This window comes from Staurois parvus, unplaced genomic scaffold, assembly GCF_062004578.1.
Source record: "Staurois parvus isolate SC_StPar_1 unplaced genomic scaffold, SC_StPar_1.0 ptg001800l, whole genome shotgun sequence".
Taxonomy (NCBI): domain Eukaryota; kingdom Metazoa; phylum Chordata; class Amphibia; order Anura; family Ranidae; genus Staurois; species Staurois parvus.
Genome location: NW_028319596.1, coordinates 68,428 through 89,216, shown reverse-complemented (window position 1 = coordinate 89,216; position 20,789 = coordinate 68,428).

The following is a 20,789-nucleotide window of genomic DNA, read 5'->3' as shown; positions in this document are numbered from 1 at the left end:
CTATGTTTCGAGTGAAAGGAAGACGTTCACTGCACCTGGGACTGGACAAGTGTGGCTAGCAGAAGGTTTAACAGGGTAACATGGGAATGAGACTGATCATTATATGATATAGTATATATAGTTATATACGCCTACAGTTTACCGTACGCCATGATCTCACCCACCAATGCTGACACAGCTTGGATGAAGGTCAGAATACCAGCCACAGGACGCCGCTCCTGCCGCTCAAAAAAGAAACATCATTCAGAAGTCACAGCGTTGAAATTGGGAAAATATCTTCAATTTGTTAGCTTTCCATTTTTTTAACTCTGCCATGGCCGGTCCTAAGCCCGTGCTGCGAAAAGAGGAAGGTTGGGTGCTGGGACTGTAAACCAGCCCTGTAAAAAAAAGTGCCACTATGTTTCGAGTGAAAGGAAGACGTTCACTGCACCTGGGACTGGACAAGTGTGGCTAGCAGAAGGTTTAACAGGGTAACATGGGAATGAGACTGATCATTATATGATATAGTATATATAGTTATATACGCCTACAGTTTACCGTACGCCATGATCTCACCCACCAATGCTGACACAGCTTGGATGAAGGTCAGAATACCAGCCAGAGGACGCCGCTCCTGCCGCTCAAAAAGAAACATCATTCAGCAGTCACAGCATTGGAATTGGGAAAATATCTTCAATTTGTTAGCTTTCCATTTTTTTAACTCTGCCATGGCCGGTCCAAAGCCTGTGCTGCGAAAAGAGGAAGGTTGGGTGCTAGGACAGTAAACCAGTCCTGTAAAAAAAATGCCGCTATGTTTCGAGTGAAAGGAAGACGTTCACTGCACCTGGGACTGGACAAGTGTGGCTAGCAGAAGGTTTAACAGGGTAACATGGGAATGAGACTGATCATTATATGATATAGTATATATAGTTATATACGCCTACAGTTTACCGTACGCCATGATCTCACCCACCAATGCTGACACAGCTTGGATGAAGGTCAGAATACCAGCCAGAGGACACCGCTCCTGCCGCTCAAAAAAGAAACATCATTCAGCAGTCACAACATTGGAATTGGGAAAATATCTTCAATTTGTTAGCTTTCCATTTTTTTTAACTTTGCCATGGCCGGTCCTAAGCCCGTGCTGCAAAAAGAGGAAGGTTGGGTGCTGGGACAGTAAACCAGCCCTGTAAAAAAAAGTGCCGCTATGTTTCGAGTGAAAGGAAGACGTTCACTGCACCTGGGACTGGACAAGTGTGGCTAGCAGAAGGTTTAACAGGGTAACATGGGAATGAGACTGATCATTATATGATATAGTATATATAGTTATATACGCCTACAGTTTACCGTACGCCATGATCTCACCCACCAATGCTGACACAGCTTGGATGAAGGTCAGAATACCAGCCACAGGACGCCGCTCCTGCCGCTCAAAAAAGAAACATCATTCAGCAGTCACAACATTGGAATAGGGAAAATATCTTCAATTTGTTAGCTTTCCATTTTTTTTAACTCTGCCATGGCCGGTCCTAAGCCCGTGCTGCAAAAAGAGGAAGGTTGGGTGCTGGGACAGTAAACCAGCCCTGTAAAAAAAAGTGCCGCTATGTTTCGAGTGAAAGGAAGACGTTCACTGCACCTGGGACTGGACAAGTGTGGCTAGCAGAAGGTTTAACAGGGTAACATGGGAATGACACTGATCAATATATGATATAGTATATATAGTTATATACGCCTACAGTTTACCGTACGCCATGATCTCACCCACCAATGCTGACACAGCTTGGATGAAGGTCAGAATACCAGCCAGAGGACGCCGCTCCTGCCGCTCAAAAAGAAACATCATTCAGCAGTCACAGCATTGGAATTGGGAAAATATCTTCAATTTGTTAGCTTTCCATTTTTTTAACTTTGCCATGGCCGGTCCAAAGCCTGTGCAGCGAAAAGAGGAAGGTTGGGTGCTAGGACAGTAAACCAGTCCTGTAAAAAAAATGCCGCTATGTTTCGAGTGAAAGGAAGACGTTCACTGCACCTGGGACTGGACAAGTGTGGCTAGCAGAAGGTTTAACAGGGTAACATGGGAATGAGACTGATCATTATATGATATAGTATATATAGTTATATACGCCTACAGTTTACCGTACGCCATGATCTCACCCACCAATGCTGACACAGCTTGGATGAAGGTCAGAATACCAGCCAGAGGACGCCGCTCCTGCCGCTCAAAAAAGAAACATCATTCAGCAGTCACAACATTGGAATTGGGAAAATATCTTCAATTTGTTAGCTTTCCATTTTTTTTAACTTTGTCATGGCCGGTCCTAAGCCCGTGCTGCAAAAAGAGGAAGGTTGGGTGCTGGGACAGTAAACCAGCCCTGTAAAAAAAAGTGCCGCTATGTTTCGAGTGAAAGGAAGACGTTCACTGCACCTGGGACTGGACAAGTGTGGCTAGCAGAAGGTTTAACAGGGTAACATGGGAATGAGACTGATCATTATATGATATAGTATATATAGTTATATACGCCTACAGTTTACCGTACGCCATGATCTCACCCACCAATGCTGACACAGCTTGGATGAAGGTCAGAATACCAGCCACAGGACGCCGCTCCTGCCGCTCAAAAAAGAAACATCATTCAGCAGTCACAACATTGGAATAGGGAAAATATCTTCAATTTGTTAGCTTTCCATTTTTTTTAACTCTGCCATGGCCGGTCCTAAGCCCGTGCTGCAAAAAGAGGAAGGTTGGGTGCTGGGACTGTAAACCAGCCCTGTAAAAAAAAGTGCCGCTATGTTTCGAGTGAAAGGAAGACGTTCACTGCACCTGGGACTGGACAAGTGTGGCTAGCAGAAGGTTTAACAGGGTAACATGGGAATGACACTGATCAATATATGATATAGTATATATAGTTATATACGCCTACAGTTTACCGTACGCCATGATCTCACCCACCAATGCTGACACAGCTTGGATGAAGGTCAGAATACCAGCCAGAGGACGCCGCTCCTGCCGCTCAAAAAAGAAACATCATTCAGCAGTCACAGCGTTGGAATTGGGAAAATATCTTCAATTTGTTAGCTTTCCATTTTTTTTAACTCTGCCATGGCCGGTCCTAAGCCCGTGCTGCGAAAAGAGGAAGATTGGGTGCTGGGACTGTAAACCAGCCCTGTAAAAAAAAGTGCCGCTATGTTTCGAGTGAAAGGAGACGTTCACTGCACCTGGGACTGGACAAGTGTGGCTAGCAGAAGGTTTAACAGGGTAACATGGGAATGAGACTGATCATTATATGATATAGTATATATAGTTATATACGCCAACAGTTTACCGTACGCCATGATCTCACCCACCAATTCTGACACAGCTTGGATGAAGGTCAGAATACCAGCCAGAGGACGCCGCTCCTGCCGCTCAAAAAAGAAACATCATTCAGCAGTCACAGCGTTTAAATTGGGAAAATATCTTCAATTTGTTAGCTTTCCATTTTTTTAACTCTGCCATGGCCGGTCCTAAGCCCGTGCTGCAAAAAGAGGAAGGTTGGGTGCTGGGACTGTAAACCAGCCCTGTAAAAAAAAGTGCCGCTATGTTTCGAGTGAAAGGAAGACGTTCACTGCACCTGGGACTGGACAAGTGTGGCTAGCAGAAGGTTTAACAGGGTAACATGGGAATGAGACTGATCATTATATGATATAGTATATATAGTTATATACGCCTACAGTTTACCGTACGCCATGATCTCACGCACCAATGCTGACACAGCTTGGATGAAGGTCAGAATACCAGCCAGAGGACGCCGCTCCTGCCGCTCAAAAAAGAAACATCATTCAGCAGTCACAGCGTTGGAATTGGGAAAATATCTTCAATTTGTTAGCTTTCCATTATTTTAACTCTGCCATGGCCGGTCCTAAGCCCGTGCTGCGAAAAGAGGAAGGTTGGGTGCTGGGACAGTAAACCAGCCCTGTAAAAAAAAGTGCCGCTATGTTTCGAGTGAAAGGAGGACGTTCACTGCACCTGGGACTGGACAAGTGTGGCTAGCAGAAGGTTTAACAGGGTAACATGGGAATGAGACTGATCATTATATGATATAGTATATATAGTTATATACGCCTACAGTTTACCGTACGCCATGATCTCACCCACCAATGCTGAGACAGCTTGGATGAAGGTCAGAATACCAGCCAGAGGACGCTGCTCCTGCCGCTCAAAAAAGAAACATCATTCAGCAGTCACAGCGTTGGAATTGGGAAAATATCTTCAATTTGTTAGCTTTCCATTTTTTTAACTCTGCCATGGCCGGTCCTAAGCCCGTGCTGCGAAAAGAGGAAGGTTGGGTGCTGGGACTGTAAACCAGCCCTGTAAAAAAAAGTGCCGCTATGTTTCGAGTGAAAGGAAGACGTTCACTGCACCTGGGACTGGACAAGTGTGGCTAGCAGAAGGTTTAACAGGGTAACATGGGAATGAGACTGATCATTATATGATATAGTATATATAGTTATATACGCCTACAGTTTACCGTACGCCATGATCTCACCCACCAATGCTGACACAGCTTGGATGAAGGTCAGAATACCAGCCAGGGGATGCCGCTCCTGCCGCTCAAAAAAGAAACATCATTCAGCATTCACAGCGTTGGAATAGGGAAAATATCTTCAATTTGTTAGCTTTCCATTTTTTTAACTCTGCCATGGCCGGTCCTAAGCCCGTGCTGCGAAAAGAGGAAGATTGGGTGCTGGGACTGTAAACCAGCCCTGTAAAAAAAAGTGCCGCTATGTTTCGAGTGAAAGGAAGACGTTCACTGCACCTGGGACTGGACAAGTGTGGCTAGCAGAAGGTTTAACAGGGTAACATGGGAATGAGACTGATCATTATATGATATAGTATATATAGTTATATACGCCTACAGTTTACCGTACGCCATGATCTCACCCACCAATGCTGACACAGCTTGGATGAAGGTCAGAATACCAGCCAGAGGACGCCGCTCCTGCCGCTCAAAAAAGAAACATTATTCAGCAGTCACAGCGTTGGAATTGGGAAAATATCTTCAATTTGTTAGCTTTCCATTTTTTTTAACTCTGCCATGGCCGGTCCTAAGCCCGTGCTGCGAAAAGAGGAAGGTTGGGTGCTAGGACAGTAAACCAGCCCTGTAAAAAAAAGTGCCGCTATGTTTCGAGTGAAAGGAAGACGTTCACTGCACCTGGGACTGGACAAGTGTGGCTAGCAGAAGGTTTAACAGGGTAACATGGGAATGAGACTGATCAATATATGATATAGTATATATAGTTATATACGCCTACAGTTTACCGTACGCCATGATCTCACCCACCAATGCTGACACAGCTTGGATGAAGGTCAGAATACCAGCCAGAGGACGCCGCTCCTGCCGCTCAAAAAAGAAACATCATTCAGCAGTCACAGCGTTGGAATTGGGAAAATATCTTCAATTTGTTAGCTTTCCATTTTTTTAACTCTGCCATGGCAGGTCCTAAGCCCGTGCTGCGAAAAGAGGAAGGTTGGGTGTTGGGACAGTAAACCAGCCCTGTAAAATAAAGTGCCGCTATGTTTCGAGTGAAAGGAAGACGTTCACTGCACTTGGGACTGGACAAGTGTGGCTAGCAGAAGGTTCAACAGGGTAACATGGGAATGAGACTGATCATTATATGATATAGTATATATAGTTATATACGCCTACAGCTTACCGTAAGCCATGATCTCACCCACCAATGCTGACACAGCTTGGATGAAGGTCTGAATACCAGCCAGAGGACGCCGCTCCTGCCGCTCAAAAAAGAAACCTCATTCAGCAGTCACAGCATTGGAATTGGGAAAATATCTTCAATTTGTTAGCTTTCCATTTTTTTTAACTCTACCATGGCCGGTCCTAAGCCCGTGCTGCGAAAAGAGGAAGGTTGGGTGCTGGGACAGTAAACCAGCCCTGTAAAAAAGTGCCGCTATGTTTCGAGTGAAAGGAAGACGTTCACTGCACCTGGGACTAGACAAGTGTGGCTAGCAGAAGGTTTAACAGGGTAACATGGGAATGAGACTGATCATTATATGATATAGTATATATAGTTATATACGCCTACAGTTTACCGTACGCCATGATCTCACCCACCAATGCTGACATAGCTTGGATGAAGGTCAGAATACCAGCCAGAGGACGCCGCTCCTGCCGCTCAAAAAAGAAACATCATTCAACAGTCACAGCGTTGGAATTGGGAAAATATCTTCAATTTGTTAGCTTTCCATTTTTTTAACTCTGCCATGGCCGGTCCTAAGCCCGTGCTGCGAAAAGAGGAAGGTTGGGTGCTGGGACCGTAAAACAGCCCTGTAAAAAAAGTGCTGCTATGTTTCAAGTGAAAGGAAGACGTTCACTGCACCTGGGACTGGACAAGTGTGGCTAGCAGAAGGTTTAACAGGGTAACATGGGAATGAGACTGATCATTATATGATATAGTATATATAGTTATATACGCCTACAGTTTACCGTACGCCATGATCTCACCCACCAATGCTGACACAGCTTGGATGAAGGTCAGAATACCAGCCAGAGGACGCCACTCCTGCCGCTCAAAAAAGAAACATCATTCAGCAGTCACAGCGTTGGAATTGGGAAAATATCTTCAATTTGTTAGCTTTCCATTTTTTTAACTCTGCCATGGCCGGTCCTAAGCCCGTGCTGCGAAAAGAGGAAGGTTGGGTGCTGGGACAGTAAACCAGCCCTGTAAAAAAAAGTGCCGCTATGTTTCGAGTGAAAGGAGGACGTTCACTGCACCTGGGACTGGACAAGTGTGGCTAGCAGAAGGTTTAACAGGGTAACATGGGAATGAGACTGATCATTATATGATATAGTATATATAGTTATATACGCCTACAGTTTACCGTACGCCATGATCTCACCCACCAATGCTGAGACAGCTTGGATGAAGGTCAGAATACCAGCCAGAGGACGCTGCTCCTGCCGCTCAAAAAAGAAACATCATTCAGCAGTCACAGCGTTGGAATTGGGAAAATATCTTCAATTTGTTAGCTTTCCATTTTTTTAACTCTGCCATGGCCGGTCCTAAGCCCGTGCTGCGAAAAGAGGAAGGTTGGGTGCTGGGACTGTAAACCAGCCCTGTAAAAAAAAGTGCCGCTATGTTTCGAGTGAAAGGAAGACGTTCACTGCACCTGGGACTGGACAAGTGTGGCTAGCAGAAGGTTTAACAGGGTAACATGGGAATGAGACTGATCATTATATGATATAGTATATATAGTTATATACGCCTACAGTTTACCGTACGCCATGATCTCACCCACCAATGCTGACACAGCTTGGATGAAGGTCAGAATACCAGCCAGGGGATGCCGCTCCTGCCGCTCAAAAAAGAAACATCATTCAGCATTCACAGCGTTGGAATAGGGAAAATATCTTCAATTTGTTAGCTTTCCATTTTTTTAACTCTGCCATGGCCGGTCCTAAGCCCGTGCTGCGAAAAGAGGAAGGTTGGGTGCTGGGACTGTAAACCAGCCCTGTAAAAAAAAAGTGCCGCTATGTTTCGAGTGAAAGGTAGATGTTCACTGCACCTGGGACTGGACAAGTGTGGCTAGCAGAAGGTTTAACAGGGTAACATGGGAATGAGACTGCTCATTATATGATATAGTATATATAGTTATATACGCCTACAGTTTACCGTACGCCATGATCTCACCCACCAATGCTGACACAGCTTGGATGAAGGTCAGAATACCAGCCAGAGGACGCCGCTCCTGCCGCTCAAAAAAGAAACATCATTCAGCATTCACAGCATTGGAATTGGGAAAATATCTTCAATTTGTTAGCTTTCCATTTTTTTAACTCTGCCATGGCCGGTCCTAAGCCCGTGCTGCGAAAAGAGGAAGATTGGGTGCTGGGACTGTAAACCAGCCCTGTAAAAAAAAGTGCCGCTATGTTTCGAGTGAAAGGAAGACGTTCACTGCACCTGGGACTGGACAAGTGTGGCTAGCAGAAGGTTTAACAGGGTAACATGGGAATGAGACTGATCATTATATGATATAGTATATATAGTTATATACGCCTACAGTTTACCGTACGCCATGATCTCACCCACCAATGCTGACACAGCTTGGATGAAGGTCAGTATACCAGCCAGAGGACGCCGCTCCTGCCGCTCAAAAAAGAAATATCATTCAGCAGTCACAGCATTGGAATTGGGAAAATATCTTCAATTTGTTAGCTTTCCATTTTTTTTAACTCTGCCATGGCCGGTCCTAAGCCCGTGCTGCGAAAAGAGGAAGGTTGGGTGCTGGGACAGTAAAACAGCCCTGTAAAAAAAGTGCCGCTATGTTTCGAGTGAAAGGAAGACGTTCACTGCACCTGGGACTGGACAAGTGTGGCTAGCAGAAAGTTTAACAGGGTAACATGGGAATGAGACTGATCATTATATGATATAGTATATATAGTTATATACACCTACAGTTTACCGTACGCCATGATCTCACCCACCAATGCTGACACAGCTTGGATGAAAGTCAGAATACCAGCCAGAGGACGCCGCTCCTGCCGCTCAAAAAAGAAACATCATTCAGCAGTCACAGCGTTGGAATTGGGAAAATATCTTCAATTTGTTAGCTTTCCATTTTTTTAACTCTGCCATGGCCGGTCCTAAGCCCGTGCTGCGAAAAGAGGAAGGTTGGGTGCTGGGACAGTAAACCAGCCCTGTAAAAAAAAGTGCCGCTATGTTTCGAGTGAAAGGAAGACGTTCACTGCACCTGGGACTGGACAAGTGTAGCTAGCAGAAGGTTTAACAGGGTAACATGGGAACGAGACTGATCATTATATGATATAGTATATATAGTTATATACGCCTACAGTTTACCGTACGCCATGATCTCACCCACCAATGCTGACACAGCTTGGATGAAAGTCAGAATACCAGCCAGAGGACGCCGCTCCTGCCGCTCAAAAAATAAACATCATTCAGCAGTCACAGCGTTGGAATTGGGAAAATATCTTCAATTTGTTAGCTTTCCATTTTTTTAACTCTGCCATGGCCGGTCCTAAGCCCGTGCTGCAAAAAGAGGAAGGTTGGGTGCTGGGACAGTAAACCAGCCCTGTAAAAAAAAGTGCCGCTATGTTTCGAGTGAAAGGAAGACGTTCACTGCACCTGGGACTGGACAAGTGTGGCTAGCAGAAGGTTTAACAGGGTAACATGGGAATGAGACTGATCATTATATGATATAGTATATATAGTTATATATGCCTACAGTTTACCGTACACCATGATCTCACCCACCAATGCTGACACAGCTTGGATGAAGGTCAGAATACCAGCCAGAGGACGCCACTCCTGCCGCTCAAAAAAGAAACATCATTCAGCAGTCACAGCGTTGGAATTGGGAAAATATATTCAATTTGTTAGATTTCCATTTTTTTAACTCTGCCATGGCCGGTCCTAAGCCCGTGCTGCGAAGAGGAAGGTTGGGTGCTGGGACAGTAAAACAGCCCTGTAAAAAAAGTGCCGCTATGTTTCGAGTGAAAGGAAGACGTTCACTGCACCTGGGACTGGACAAGTGTGGCTAGCAGAAGGTTTAACAGGGTAACATGGGAATGAGACTGATCATTATATGATATAGTATATATAGTTATAAACGCCTACAGTTTACCGTACGCCATGATCTCACCCACCAATGCTGAGACAGCTTGGATGAAGGTCAGAATACCAGCCAGAGGACGCTGCTCCTGCCGCTCAAAAAAGAAACATCATTCAGCAGTCACAGCGTTGGAATTGGGAAAATATCTTCAATTTGTTAGCTTTCCATTTTTTTAACTCTGCCATGGCCGGTCCTAAGCCCGTGCTGCGAAAAGAGGAAGGTTGGGTGCTGGGACTGTAAACCAGCCCTGTAAAAAAAAGTGCCGCTATGTTTCGAGTGAAAGGAAGACGTTCACTGCACCTGGGACTGGACAAGTGTGGCTAGCAGAAGGTTTAACAGGGTAACATGGGAATGAGACTGATCATTATATGATATAGTATATATAGTTATATACGCCTACAGTTTACCGTACGCCATGATCTCACCCACCAATGCTGACACAGCTTGGATGAAGGTCAGAATACCAGCCAGGGGATGCCGCTCCTGCCGCTCAAAAAAGAAACATCATTCAGCATTCACAGCGTTGGAATAGGGAAAATATCTTCAATTTGTTAGCTTTCCATTTTTTTAACTCTGCCATGGCCGGTCCTAAGCCCGTGCTGCGAAAAGAGGAAGGTTGGGTGCTGGGACTGTAAACCAGCCCTGTAAAAAAAAAGTGCCGCTATGTTTCGAGTGAAAGGAAGATGTTCACTGCACCTGGGACTGGACAAGTGTGGCTAGCAGAAGGTTTAACAGGGTAACATGGGAATGAGACTGATCATTATATGATATAGTATATATAGTTATATACGCCTACAGTTTACCGTACGCCATGATCTCACCCACCAATGCTGACACAGCTTGGATGAAGGTCAGAATACCAGCCAGAGGACGCCACTCCTGCCGCTCAAAAAAGAAACATCATTCAGCAGTCACAGCGTTGGAATTGGGAAAATATATTCAATTTGTTAGATTTCCATTTTTTTAACTCTGCCATGGCCGGTCCTAAGCCCGTGCTGCGAAGAGGAAGGTTGGGTGCTGGGACAGTAAAACAGCCCTGTAAAAAAAGTGCCGCTATGTTTCGAGTGAAAGGAAGACGTTCACTGCACCTGGGACTGGACAAGTGTGGCTAGCAGAAGGTTTAACAGGGTAACATGGGAATGAGACTGATCATTATATGATATAGTATATATAGTTATAAACGCCTACAGTTTACCGTACGCCATGATCTCACCCACCAATGCTGACACAGCTTGGATGAAAGTCAGAATACCAGCCAGAGGACGCCGCTCCTGCCGCTCAAAAAAGAAACATCATTCAGCAGTCACAGCGTTGGAATTGGGAAAATATCTTCAATTTGTTAGCTTTCCATTTTTTTAACTCTGCCATGGCAGGTCCTAAGCCCGTGCTGCGAAAAGAGGAAGGTTGGGTGTTGGGACAGTAAACCAGCCCTGTAAAATAAAGTGCCGCTATGTTTCGAGTGAAAGGAAGACGTTCACTGCACTTGGGACTGGACAAGTGTGGCTAGCAGAAGGTTCAACAGGGTAACATGGGAATGAGACTGATCATTATATGATATAGTATATATAGTTATATACGCCTACAGCTTACCGTAAGCCATGATCTCACCCACCAATGCTGACACAGCTTGGATGAAGGTCTGAATACCAGCCAGAGGACGCCGCTCCTGCCGCTCAAAAAAGAAACCTCATTCAGCAGTCACAGCATTGGAATTGGGAAAATATCTTCAATTTGTTAGCTTTCCATTTTTTTTAACTCTACCATGGCCGGTCCTAAGCCCGTGCTGCGAAAAGAGGAAGGTTGGGTGCTGGGACAGTAAACCAGCCCTGTAAAAAAGTGCCGCTATGTTTCGAGTGAAAGGAAGACGTTCACTGCACCTGGGACTGGACAAGTGTGGCTAGCAGAAGGTTTAACAGGGTAACATGGGAATGAGACTGATCATTATATGATATAGTATATATAGTTATATACGCCTACAGTTTACCGTACGCCATGATCTCACCCACCAATGCTGACATAGCTTGGATGAAGGTCAGAATACCAGCCAGAGGACGCCGCTCCTGCCGCTCAAAAAAGAAACATCATTCAACAGTCACAGCGTTGGAATTGGGAAAATATCTTCAATTTGTTAGCTTTCCATTTTTTTAACTCTGCCATGGCCGGTCCTAAGCCCGTGCTGCGAAAAGAGGAAGGTTGGGTGCTGGGACAGTAAACCAGCCCTGTAAAAAAAAGTGCCGCTATGTTTCGAGTGAAAGGAAGACGTTCACTGCACCTGGGACTGGACAAGCGTGGCTAGCAGAAGGTTTAACAGGGTAACATGGGAATGAGACTGATCATTATATGATATAGTATATATAGTTATATATGCCTACAGTTTACCGTAAGCCATGATCTCACCCACCAATGCTGACACAGCTTGGATGAAGGTCAGAATACCAGCCAGAGGACGCCGCTCCTGCCGCTCAAAAAAGAAATATCATTCAGCAGTCACAGCATTGGAATTGGGAAAATATCTTCAATTTGTTAGCTTTCCATTTTTTTTAACTCTGCCATGGCCGGTCCTAAGCCCGTGCTGCGAAAAGAGGAAGGTTGGGTGCTGGGACAGTAAACCAGCCCTGTAAAAAAAAGTGCCGCTATGTTTCGAGTGAAAGGAAGACGTTCACTGCACCTGGGACTGGACAAGTGTGGTTAGCAGAAGGTTTAACAGGGTAACATGGGAATAAGACTGATCAATATATGATATAGTATATATAGTTATATATGCCTACAGTTTACCGTACGCCATGATCTCACCCACCAATGCTGACACAGCTTGGATGAAGGTCAGAATACCAGCCACAGGACGCCGCTCCTGCCGCTCAAAAAAGAAACATCATTCAGCAGTCACAGCGTTGGAATTGGGAAAATATATTCAATTTGTTAGCTTTCCATTTTTTTAACTCTGCCATGGCCGGTCCTAAGCCCGTGCTGCGAAAAGAGGAAGGTTGGGTGCTGGGACAGTAAAACAGCCCTGTAAAAAAAGTGCTGCTATGTTTCGAGTGAAAGGAAGACGTTCACTGCACCTGGGACTGGACAAGTGTGGCTAGCAGAAGGTTTAACAGGGTAACATGGGAATGAGACTGATCATTATATGATATAGTATATATAGTTATATACGCCTACAGTTTACCGTACGCCATGATCTCACCCACCAATGCTGACACAGCTTGGATGAAGGTCAGAATACCAGCCAGAGGACGCCGCTCCTGCCGCTCAAAAAAGAAACATCATTCAGCAGTCACAGCGTTGGAATTGGGAAAATATCTTCAATTTGTTAGCTTTCCATTTTTTTAACTCTGCCATGGCCGGTCCTAAGCCCGTGCTGCGAAAAGAGGAAGGTTGGGTGCTGGGACAGTAAACCAGCCCTGTAAAAAAAAGTGCCGCTATGTTTCGAGTGAAAGGAAGACGTTCACTGCACCTGGGACTGGACAAGTGTGGCTAGCAGAAGGTTTAACAGGGTAACATGGGAATGAGACTGATCATTATATGATATAGTATATATAGTAATATATGCCTACAGTTTACCGTACGCCATGATCTCACCCACCAATGCTGACACAGCTTGGATGAAGGTCCGAATACCAGCCACAGGACGCCGCTCCTGCCGCTCAAAAAATAAACATCATTCAGCAGTCACAGCGTTGGAATTGGGAAAATATATTCAATTTGTTAGCTTTCCATTTTTTTAACTCTGCCATGGCCGGTCCTAAGCCCGTGCTGCGAAAAGAGGAAGGTTGGGTGCTGGGATAGTAAAACAGCCCTGTTAAAAATGTGCCGCTATGTTTCGAGTGAAAGGAAGACGTTCACTGCACCTGGGACTGGACAAGTGTGGCTAGCAGAAGGTTTAACAGGGTAACATGGGAATGAGACTGATCATTATATGATATAGTATATATAGTTATATACGCCTACAGTTTACCGTACGCCATGATCTCACCCACCAATGCTGACACAGCTTGGATGAAGGTCAGAATACCAGCCAGAGGACGCCGCTCCTGCCGCTCAAAAAAGAAACATCATTCAGCAGTCACAGCGTTGGAATTGGGAAAATATCTTCAATTTGTTAGCTTTCCATTTTTTTTAACTCTGCCATGGCCGGTCCTAAGCCCGTGCTGCGAAAAGAGGAAGGTTGGGTGCTGGGACTGTAAACCAGCCCTGTAAAAAAAAGTGCCGCTATGTTTCGAGTGAAAGGAAGACGTTCACTGCACCTGGGACTGGACAAGTGTGGCTAGCAGAAGGTTTAACAGGGTAACATGGGAATGAGACTGATCATTATATGATATAGTATATATAGTTATATACGCCTACAGTTTACCGTACGCCATGATCTCACCCACCAATGCTGACACAGCTTGGATGAAAGTCAGAATACCAGCCAGAGGACGCCGCTCCTGCCGCTCAAAAAAGAAACATCATTCAGCAGTCACAGAGTTGGAATTGGGAAAATATCTTCAATTTGTTAGCTTTCCATTTTTTTAACTCTGCCATGGCAGGTCCTAAGCCCGTGCTGCGAAAAGAGGAAGGTTGGGTGCTGGGACAGTAAACCAGCCCTGTAAAAAAAAGTGCCGCTATGTTTCGAGTGAAAGGAAGACGTTCACTGCACCTGGGACTGGACAAGTGTGGCTAGCAGAAGGTTCAACAGGGTAACATGGGAATGAGACTGATCATTATATGATATAGTATATATAGTTATATACGCCTACAGCTTACCGTACGCCATGATCTCACCCACCAATGCTGACACAGCTTGGATGAAGGTCTGAATACCAGCCAGAGGACGCCGCTCCTGCCACTCAAAAAATAAACATCATTCAGCAGTCACAGCATTGGAATTGGGAAAATATCTTCAATTTGTTAGCTTTCCATTTTTTTTAACTCTGCCATGGCCGGTCCTAAGCCCGTGCTGCGAAAAGAGGAAGGTTGGGTGCTGGAACAGTAAACCAGCCCTGTAAAAAAAAGTGCCGCTATGTTTCGAGTGAAAGGAAGACGTTCACTGCACCTGGGACTGGCCAAGTGTGGCTAGCAGAAGGTTCAACAGGGTAACATGGGAATGAGACTGATCATTATATGATATAGTATATATAGTTATATACGCCTACAGCTTACCGTACGCCATGATCTCACCCACCAATGCTGACACAGCTTGGATGAAGGTCTGAATACCAGCCAGAGGACGCCGCTCCTGCCGCTCAAAAAAGAAACATCATTCAGCAGTCACAGCATTGGAATTGGGAAAATATCTTCAATTTGTTAGCTTTCCATTTTTTTTAACTCTGCCATGGCCGGTCCTAAGCCCGTGCTGCGAAAAGAGGAAGGTTGGGTGCTGGGACAGTAAACCAGCCCTGTAAAAAAAAGTGCCGCTATGTTTCGAGTGAAAGGAAGACGTTCACTGCACCTGGGACTGGACAAGTGTGGCTAGCAGAAGGTTTAACAGGGTAACATGGGAATGAGACTGATCATTATATGATATAGTATATATAGTTATATATGCCTACAGTTTACCGTACGCCATGATCTCACCCACCAATGCTGACACAGCTTGGATGAAGGTCAGAATACCAGCCAGAGGACGCCGCTCCTGCCGCTCAAAAAAGAAACATCATTCAGCAGTCACAGCGTTGGAATTGGGAAAATATATTCAATTTGTTAGCTTTCAATTTTTTTAACTCTGCCATGGCCGGTCCTAAGCCCGTGCTGCGAAAAGAGGAAGGTTGGGTGCTGGGATAGTAAAACAGCCCTGTTAAAAATGTGCCGCTATGTTTCGAGTGAAAGGAAGACGTTCACTGCACCTGGGACTGGACAAATGTGGCTAGCAGAAGGTTTAACAGGGTAACATGGGAATGAGACTGATCATTATATGATATAGTATATATAGTTATATATGCCTACAGTTTACCGTACGCCATGATCTCACCCACCAATGCTGACACAGCTTGGATGAAGGTCAGAATACCAGCCAGAGGACGCCGCTCCTGCCGCTCAAAAAAGAAACATCATTCAACAGTCACAGCGTTGGAATTGGGAAAATATCTTCAATTTGTTAGCTTTCCATTTTTTTTAACTCTGCCATGGCCGGTCCTAAGCCCGTGCTGCAAAAAGAGGAAGGTTGGGTGCTGGGACAGTAAAACAGCCCTGTAAAAAAAGTGCCGCTATGTTTCGATTGAAAGGAAGACGTTCACTGCACCTGGGACTGGACAAGTGTGGCTAGCAGAAAGTTTAACAGGGTAACATAGGAATGAGACTGATCATTATATGATATAGTATATATAGTTATATGCGCCTAGAGTTTACCGTACGCCATGATCTCACCCACCAATGCTGACACAGCTTGGATGAAAGTCAGAATACCAGCCAGAGGACGCCGCTCCTGCCGCTCAAAAAAGAAACATCATTCAGCAGTCACAGCGTTGGAATTGGGAAAATATCTTCAATTTGTTAGCTTTCCATTTTTTTAACTCTGCCATGGCAGGTCCTAAGCCCGTACTGCGAAAAGAGGAAGGTTGGGTGCTGGGACAGTAAACCAGCCCTGTAAAAAAAAGTGCCGCTATGTTTCGAGTGAAAGGAAGACGTTCACTGCACCTGGGACTGGACAAGTGTGGCTAGCAGAAGGTTCAACAGGGTAATATGGGAATGAGACTGATCATTATATGATATAGTATATATAGTTATATACGCCTACAGCTTACCGTACGCCATGATCTCACCCACCAATGCTGACACAGCTTGGATGAAGGTCTGAATACCAGCCAGAGGACGCCGCTCCTGCCGCTCAAAAAAGAAACATCATTCAGCAGTCACAGCATTGGAATTGGGAAAATATCTTCAATTTGTTAGCTTTCCATTTTTTTAACTTTGCCATGGCCGGTCCTAAGCCCGTGCTGCGAAAAGAGGAAGGTTGGGTGCTGGGACAGTAAACCAGCCCTGTAAAAAAAAGTGCCGCTGTGTTTCGAGTGAAAGGAAGATGTTCACTGCACCTGGGACTGGACAAGTGTGGCTAGCAGAAGGTTTAACAGGGTAACATGGGAATGAGACTGATCATTATATGATATAGTATATATAGTTATATATGCCTACAGTTTACCATACGCTATGATTAGAGATGAGCGAATCGAAGTATCCGAAGTGGAATTCGAGTCGAATATCGGAAAAATTTCGATTCGTGCCGAATCCGAAAAATAGCCTAATTCGGACGCGCGAATCGAAATTTTTCAGAAAATGGCGGCTGACATGTGCGGCGACGGAGCGGGGATGTCTGGGAAGGCGCGCAGACAAGGCGCGCTGACCCATAATGCATTCCTCAACTACATGTGATCGCATCAGCCAATCAGCAGCCAGCCAGCCAGCACTGTGTAATGGTCGAGCTATAAATAGCGGCCATTTTGGAATTCTTCATTTGCCTGCAGTTATTGAACAGAGGCAGACCGCTCTGTACTAGGGACAGGGACAGAGTTAGGGCCACAGAAACGATAATTGGGGACAGAGAAAAGTTACTTAGGGACAGAGAACCATTACTCAGGGACACAGACTTGTTAATGAGGGCCACAGAATCGTTATTTAGGGACAAAGAAACGCTAGTTAGGGCCACAGAATTCATAATCAGGGACAGACAGAATTGTTACTCAGTGCCAGAGAATTGTTACTTAGGGCCACAGAAACGTTATTAGGGCCACAGAATTTTTACTCAGGGACAGACAGAATTGTTACTGAGTGCCAGAGAATTGTTACTCAGGGACAGACAGAATTGTTACTGAGTGCCAGAGAATTGTTACTTAGGGCCACAGAAACTTTAATTAGGGCCACAGAATTTTTACTCAGGGACAGACAGAATTGTTACTGAGTGCCAGAGAATTGTTACTCAGGGACAGACAGAATTGTTACTGAGTGCCAGAGAATTGTTACTTAGGGCCACAGAAACTTTACTTAGGGCCACACAATTTTTACTCAGGGACAGACAGAATTGTTACTGAGTGCCAGAGAATTGTTACTCAGGGACAGACAGAATTGCTACTGAGTGCCAGATAATTGTTACTCAGGGCCCCAGAAACTTTACTTAGGGCCACAGAATTTTTACTCAGGGACAGACAGAATTGTTACTGAGTGCCAGAGAATTGTTACTCAGGGACAGACAGAATTGTTACTGAGTGCCAGAGAATTGTTACTTAGGGCCACAGAAACTTTACTTAGGGCCACAGAATTGTTACTCGCACAGACACAGAATTGTTACTGAAGGCCACAGAACTGTTACTTAGGGCCACAGAATTGTTACTCGCACAGACACAGAATTGTTACTCGCACAGACACAGAACTGTTACTGAGGGCCACAGAACTGTTACTTAGGGCCACAGAATTGTTACTCGCACAGACACAGAATTGTTACTCAGGGCCACAGAACTGTTACTTAGGGACAAAGAAACGCTAGTTAGGGCCACAGAATTCATACTCAGGGACAGACAGAATTGTTACGGAGTGCTAGAGAATTGTTACTCTGGGCCACAGAAACTTTACTTAGGGCCACAGAATTTTTACTCAGGGACAGACAGAATTGTTACTGAGTGCCAGAGAATTGTTACTCAGGGACAGACAGAATTGTTACGGAGTGCCAGAGAATTGTTACTCAGGGCCACAGAAACTTTACTTAGGGCCACAGAATTTTTACTCAGGGACAGACAGAATTGTTACTGAGTGCCAGAGAATTGTTACTCAGGGACAGACAGAATTGTTACTGAGTGCCAGAGAATTGTTACTTAGGGCCACAGAAACTTTACTTAGGGCCACAGAATTGTTACTCGCACAGACACAGAATTGTTACTCGCACAGACACAGAACTGTTACTGAGGGCCACAGAAACTTTACTTAGGGCCACAGAATTGTTACTCGCACAGACACAGAATTGTTACTCGCACAGACACAGAACTGTTACTGAGGGCCACAGAACTGTTACTTAGGGCCACAGAATTGTTACTCGCACAGACACAGAATTGTTACTCAGGGCCACAGAACTGTTACTTAGGGACAAAGAAACGCTAGTTAGGGCCACAGAATTCATACTCAGGGACAGACAGAATTGTTACGGAGTGCCAGAGAATTGTTACTCAGGGCCACAGAAACTTTACTTAGGGCCACAGAATTTTTACTCAGGGACAGACAGAATTGTTACTGAGTGCCAGAGAATTGTTACTCAGGGACAGACAGAATTGTTACTGAGTGCCAGAGAATTGTTACTTAGGGCCACAGAAACTTTAATTAGGGCCACAGAATTTTTACTCAGGGACAGACAGAATTGTTACTGAGTGCCAGAGAATTGTTACTCAGGGACAGACAGAATTGTTACGGAGTGCCAGAGAATTGTTACTCAAGGCCACAGAAACTTTACTTAGGGCCATAGAATTTTTACTCAGGGACAGACAGAATTGTTACTGAGTGCCAGAGAATTGTTACTCAGGGACAGACAGAATTGTTACTGAGTGCCAGATAATTGTTACTCAGGGCCCCAGAAACTTTACTTAGGGCCACAGAATTTTTACTCAGGGACAGACAGAATTGTTACTGAGTGCCAGAGAATTGTTACTCGGACAGACAAAATTGTTACTGAGTGCCAGAGAATTGTTACTTAGGGCCACAGAAACTTTACTTAGGGCCACAGAATTGTTACTCGCACAGACACAGAATTGTTACTCGCACAGACACAGAATTGTTACTGAAGGCCACAGAACTGTTACTTAGGGCCACAGAATTGTTACTCGCACAGACACAGAATTGTTACTCGCACAGACACAGAACTGTTACTGAGGGCCACAGAACTGTTACTTAGGGCCACAGAATTGTTACTCGCACAGACACAGAATTTTTACTCAGGGACAGACAGAATTGTTACTGAGTGCCAGAGAATTGTTACTCAGGGACAGACAGAATTGTTACTGAGTGCCAGAGAATTGTTACTTAGGGCCACAGAAACTTTACTTAGGGCCACAGAATTGTTACTCGCACAGACACAGAATTGTTACTCGCACAGACACAGAACTGTTACTGAGGGCCACAGAAACTTTACTTAGGGCCACAGAATTGTTACTCGCACAGACACAGAATTGTTACTCGCACAGACACAGAACTGTTACTGAGGGCCACAGAACTGTTACTTAGGGCCACAGAATTGTTACTCGCACAGACACAGAATTGTTACTCAGGGCCACAGAACTGTTACTTAGGGACAAAGAAACGCTAGTTAGGGCCACAGAATTCATACTCAGGGACAGACAGAATTGTTACGGAGTGCCAGAGAATTGTTACTCAGGGCCACAGAAACTTTACTTAGGGCCACAGAATTTTTACTCAGGGACAGACAGAATTGTTACTGAGTGCCAGAGAATTGTTACTCAGGGACAGACAGAATTGTTACGGAGTGCCAGAGAATTGTTACTCAGGGACAGACAGAATTGTTACTGAGTGCCAGAGAATTGTTACTTAGGGCCACAGAAACTTTAATTAGGGCCACAGAATTTTTACTCAGGGACAGACAGAATTGTTACTGAGTGCCAGAGAATTGTTACTCAGGGACAGACAGAATTGTTACGGAGTGCCAGAGAATTGTTACTCAGGGCCACAGAAACTTTACTTAGGGCCACAGAATTTTTACTCAGGGACAGACAGAATTGTTACTGAGTGCCAGAGAATTGTTACTCAGGGACAGACAGAATTGTTACGGAGTGCCAGAGAATTGTTACTCACGGCCACAGAAACTTTACTTAGGGCCACAGAATTTTTACTCAGGGACAGACAGAATTGTTACTGAGTGCCAGAGAATTGTTACTCAGGGACAGACAGAATTGTTACTGAGTGCCAGATAATTGTTACTTAGGGCCACAGAAACGTTATTAGGGCCACAGAATTGTTACTCAGGGACAGACAGAATTGTTACTGAGTGCCAGAGAATTGTTACTTAGGGCCACAGAAACTTTAGTTAGGGCCACAGAATTGTTACTCAGGGACAGACACAGAATTGTTACTGAGGGCCACAGAACTGTTACTTAGGGCCACAAAATTGTTACTCGCACAGACACAGAATTGTTACTGAGGACCACAGAACTGTTACTTAGGGCCACAGAATTGTTACTCGCACAGACACAGAATTGTTACACAGGGACAC